We start from the raw sequence: 6,000 nt of genomic DNA, 5'->3' as shown, positions 1-6,000 counted from the left end.
AGTCGTGGTTAATAAAAATTATTAGTGTGGGCGTTACATAGCCGACACTAATAATAACTAGCATGTAACCCGTGCATTTTTACGAGTAAAGATATAAAATCGAGAAAAAAAATAAGGTTAAAATAAAACCTAGAAAAAAAAAGTTAAGTTAAAATTCAAAGTAAAGTTTTAATTAAAAATAATAAATGTCTATAAGTTTAATTATTAATAATAACTAGCATGTAGCCCGTGCATTTGCACGAGTAGTAATATAAAATCGAAAAAAAATTACAATTAAAATGTGATAACATTTTTAATTTACTCTCACATATATATCCAAATTAATCATATCTCTAAACCCGGCAATCCGGACACTTTAAAAATTAAGCATCATTATTTATATATATATATATATATATATATTAGCTAGTTAGTTAAAAAGTTGAACTTATATTATTAAAACGTTCAACATTCATCAAATTTGGTGTTGAATTTAAATTATAAAGTCTTATTAGTTTAGTTGGTTAAAGGATTGTACTTGTTTTGTTAGGTTGAAAGTTCAAAATATACCTAGAGCATTTTTAATTTTATTTTTAACCGTTTTAAATTTATAGGCGGGTCAACCCACAATCCAACTCAAATATCCATTTATTCCCATATATATATCCAAATTAACCACAGTTCTCGACCCGGCAATTCGGATATTTTGAAAATTAAGCATCATTATATATACGAGGGCCCAAAAACATCGGTATAATAGTTATAATACCGAGAGCTTTTTAAAGTGGTCATTATTAAGTCCCAGATACCGAAGACTTTGTTTAATGATTTTTTTAAGAGACACATTTTATCACATTCTCATATACAATCACTATTATCATTTTAGTCTTATATCTCCTTTTTTAATTTGTTATCCCCATATATATACTACAACTAATGATCATTGTCATTTTAGTCTTATATCACCCATATAAATATAAATATAAATATATATATATATATATATATTATATATATATATATATATTATATATATATATATCTACCATAATGACCATTCTCATTTTATTTCAAAAGGTTCGGTTAGGTTTTTAGTAGCAATCGGGGACCCTGATTTTCTTCTTTTACTTCACTACGTACCACACCGCCGGGCGGCTCGCCTGAATGCCGAGTCTTTCTCCGCCGCCAACTCAACGTCGTCGTCACCTGCTCAATATTCTCCCCAGCTAATTATGAGGATCCCTCCTCTTTTATCGATACTTTCTTTGTGAGGAACCGGACCATCATTTTAGAAAGAGTCATCTACTGATAAATAAATAATTCAACTGAGTTGTAACCTAAAGAACTAAGTACTGTAAAGCTTTTAAAATATCCCCTATTTCTATTCAACAACGTATGAATAGTTCCTTGAGTTTGGTTAAGGGGTTGTTGCTGGGCAGCCTGCCCAGTCGGCGTCTAAATAACCAATAAGTGAGGTGGAGACGGATCTTTTAGCTTGAACGTGACACTAAAGCTTCCATGTCAACTAAAGAAAATAGTATATATATATATATATATATTAGTTAAGTTTTTAACCATTTATTTTATATATGTGGTTATATATATAATATAATTATATAAATTATAAAATAATTAATATAAATGGAAAAATGATTAATAAAAATATAAAATAAAATAATATTAATAATAATAAACCGTCTATAATAAATATGAAAAACTTTAAAAAATATATTAATAAAAATATATGATTTAATATATAAAGAGAGAAATATGTATATATATAATAATAATGCTAAAATATCAAATAAATATATATTGATATAAAATTATATATATATATATATATATATATATATATATATATATATATATATATATATATATAAAAAGACGAGAGAAAATAAAGAAAAATTAATTAAAAAGAAAAATTAATATATAAATGAGGAGTGATAAAATAAAAAATAAATTAATTATTAGAGATACAAAATTAGTTAATTATATATATATATATATATATATATATATTATACCATAAGGATAAAATAAAAAAAATAAAAAATTTATAATAAATATGAAAAATTTTAAAAAAAATATATTAATAAAAATAAAAATATAAGAGTTAATATATAAATAGATAAATATATATTTATAAAAAATTAATTATGAAATGTATTATAGATATGAAGAGAGATAAAATATATACATTAGTTAGGAGAGATAAAATATATATATATATATATATATATATATATATATATATATATATATATATATATATATATATATATATATATATATATATATAAAAGATGAGAGAAAAAAATTAATTAAGAAGAAAAATTAATATATAAACGAGGAGAGATAACATAAAAAAATTATATTAATTAAATAGAAGATAAGATAAGAGAAAACAAAAAAAATAGTTACGAAGGAAAATTAATATAAAAATGATAAGTGATAATATAAAAAAAATAAATTAATTATTAGAGATACCAAATTAATTGATTAATTATATATATATATATACGATGAAAGAGAAAAAATAAAAACTGAAATTAATTAGGAAATATATTATATATAGTGGAGAAATGCATATAGAAGGGAGAAAAAAAATGTATACTATACAATAGGAAAGAGAAATATATAATTTTATTATGAGTATTAAACGTTATTATATATTATATAGTATTATTATGTATATTATAAATATTTATATATAAAAATAAATAAATATTTAATATTAAATTTAAAAATAAATAAATATTTAATATTAAAATGATTAATAAATTTAATGAAGAAAAAATATATATATATGAAAAATAAAATAATAAAAAATATTAATTAGGAAAGAGAAATTAGTAATTATTATGAGAGAGAATTTAAAAATTATTATTATTATTATTATGTATATTACACATAAAAATAATATAAAAATAAATATTTATTTATTAATAAGATAATATATATTTTATATAATTTGTGTTAAAAAAATTTATTTATATAAAATTAATGAAGAAAAATAATATATTTATATGAGAGATAAAATAAAATAAAAATTAAAAAAGATAAATTAATAATTATGATAGAAAATATAAAGAGAGATAAACTCATATAATATATATATATATATATATATATATATATATATATATATATATAAATTAGGAAAAAGAAATTAGATGATTGTGAAAAGAACATGTTCTACACCTCCAACATTTTAAATTAAGTGTTATTAGATATATATAGATTATTAACCACTGCGTATACATCGCCGACACTAATAAATTTTATTAACCACGGTGAATAATCGTCGTGGTGAATGTTGTTCGTCTCACTGGCACAAATAAGATTGTCATCAGCATAATCATTAATCAAAGATGTTTATATGACAAAGTTCTTGGCATCAATTCCCTTATTTGGTTTTGTACTTTTTTTTTTTTCATCTGAACTAAACTTGATTTAATTAGAAACCTTAAATTGCTCAAATCGAATGGGGCCGGAAATTATAGATAGAAATAAATTATAACATTTTTAGACTTGTTCAAGAATTCGTCATCATCTTCGTCACTAGATTCACTCAAACCATTATATATCTTCTTCATGTGGCAAATAATCTTCATCTTCATTATCAATCTTTTGTTTCTCATTCGTCTTCCTTCTAAGAAGAACCCATAAGAGAAAATGCTATATCATAACCCATATAATTTCGTAAGTTCTTTTCAACATGTTACTCGATAACGATGGTGTTCTCATTTTGAGACAAATCTTAGCTTAAAGTAAAGATGCATGGCACAAATTAAATACATGGTGCAATCAAACAATAATAATAATAAAAAAACTATTGAAACCTTGATCAAATTCACCCAATTTCAATGGAAAAAAAATTCTTTATTGTTTATACCCCATATATCAATGTATTTATATATAACAAGGCTTAATTGTTATTTGTGTTTGAATATGGAAGTTTGTATCAAATAGTGTGTACTTTTCATTTTATCATATAGACTTAAACTATATCAAAATTTAGGCATTTTGGACATTCTCCAAGAACAGACTTATAAACATCTCTTTTAATTGAAGTAACTTTTATTTTAATTTATTTGTTACGTTTTAAATTGCTATATATGATTATATCCACCTAAAGATACATATATCTAAGTTAATCCACCTACATATATTCCAGCGTCTCCCTTTCGCCACTTCAACCGATGGTGACCTCAAGGTCCTCAACTCGTGACTACGACAGACGATTTCGACTATTAAATCTATCACGACTTCGACTCTCCATCCTCCTTCTCACGACTTCGACAACAATGAAAATATTTTCTAGGGTTTAGTTCTATGATTACGTTTATACTACATTTAGGTTTTAGGGTATTCCTTCTATATTAAAATTGAAATTTCTTAAGTTTGTTTCAATTTATAAGCTATTTGCTGAAATAAGTAGAAAACTAGAGCATAAAATGAGATAAAAAAAAGGATATATAGATTAACTTTGTTCTCTAAAACATATTATTATTAGTTATTTAATTAATTAATTAATTTATATTACAAATCAATTAATATATTTTTCTCTCATTTATATGAATATTTTTATTATATATTATTAAATATTTTATATAATATATATTATAATTATATATTTAATTTGAGGAGTTATAGAGGGAGGGAATAGGGGAGTGAATGATGTGTCACTAGGTTGAAAAAAGATAAAATGTGAGAAGAGATAGAATAGAGAGAAAATTTGTTATATTATTTTGCTAATCAAATTGAACCACATTATTCTTTCCCCAATTTCCTCTCTCCAATTCCTCTCCCAATCATTTCTCATTTAATTTATGTATATATTTTTATTTTATTCTTAACTTTGTAGAATACAAATTCTATTTTTGAATGGCTGTGTCAAATAAAATAGACAGATCATAAATAGAAGGAAATCTTAAATGATTAAATTTGTATAATTCTATTCTTGTATGGCATAATTTAAAATCAAGTAAAAATAGTTGTATATTTGACTACAAACAGTATATAATTAGATATGTATATAATAAAGCAAGAAGATTAAAAAAGATTCTTAATATAATAGAACATAATTACATATCATTTTTTTCTTAAATAAAGGTCATTTATTTATAAATATAATAGGAAGATTCTTGATAGATATTATTTTTACTTTTTCATACAAAAAAAAAGATATGAAAGATTTTTTACCATGTCTATCTAAATTGTTTATATATATGTCAATCATCTTATATATATCATAACTAGGAGAGATATAACTAATTCTTCTGTCTTTTGATCTGATTCTTGGAAAACATTTCTTCAAAGGAAATCATGGAGAAGAATTATCTAAGGATGATTTTCCTATTCATTTTTCTAGGTATATTTGCATTTTCTCATACATTTCTTTTTAAATTGACTACTATATTTGATTGAAATAAAATGTTTATTTTTCATGATTTTAGGAATGTTATGTTCAAAGGTTATGGGCTCCCCATTGAATAAAGACATCGTCTATGTCAGATGTAGGGGTATAACTGATTGCAAACATTACTTTTACAAATATTGTAAAAGAAGTATATTTTGTCAAAGTAGCTTCTGTTCTTGTTACGAATACAATAAATCAACTGATATTTCTATTCGTAAACATATCTAGTTACGATGATCATATAGTATGACGAGGTATATTTTGTCAAAGTAACTTCTGTTCTTGTTACGAATACAATAAATCAATTGATATTTCTATTCGTAAACATATCTAGTTAATATAATCATATAGTATGACGATGTCAATCCAAATTTATATTTATGTATTCGATTTTTAAATTTGTGGTAACAAAGTTCATTGGTTAACTTTTACGAAATATATTTAAATTGTGATTGCATCTTCTTACTTTATTTTGTTAATCATGTTTAAAAACAATTTTCATCTAAGTTAAAATTAAGTAAATAAATAAACTCAACTCATTCGTTTCAATTTATCTAATAAAACAAAATCCTTTAGTTATTTTTTCACATCCT

Source organism: Impatiens glandulifera, chromosome 7 (assembly GCF_907164915.1).
Source record: "Impatiens glandulifera chromosome 7, dImpGla2.1, whole genome shotgun sequence".
NCBI classification, from domain to species: domain Eukaryota; kingdom Viridiplantae; phylum Streptophyta; class Magnoliopsida; order Ericales; family Balsaminaceae; genus Impatiens; species Impatiens glandulifera.
The sequence above is the reverse complement of the archived record's forward strand: the minus strand, read 5'-3'. Positions refer to the sequence as shown.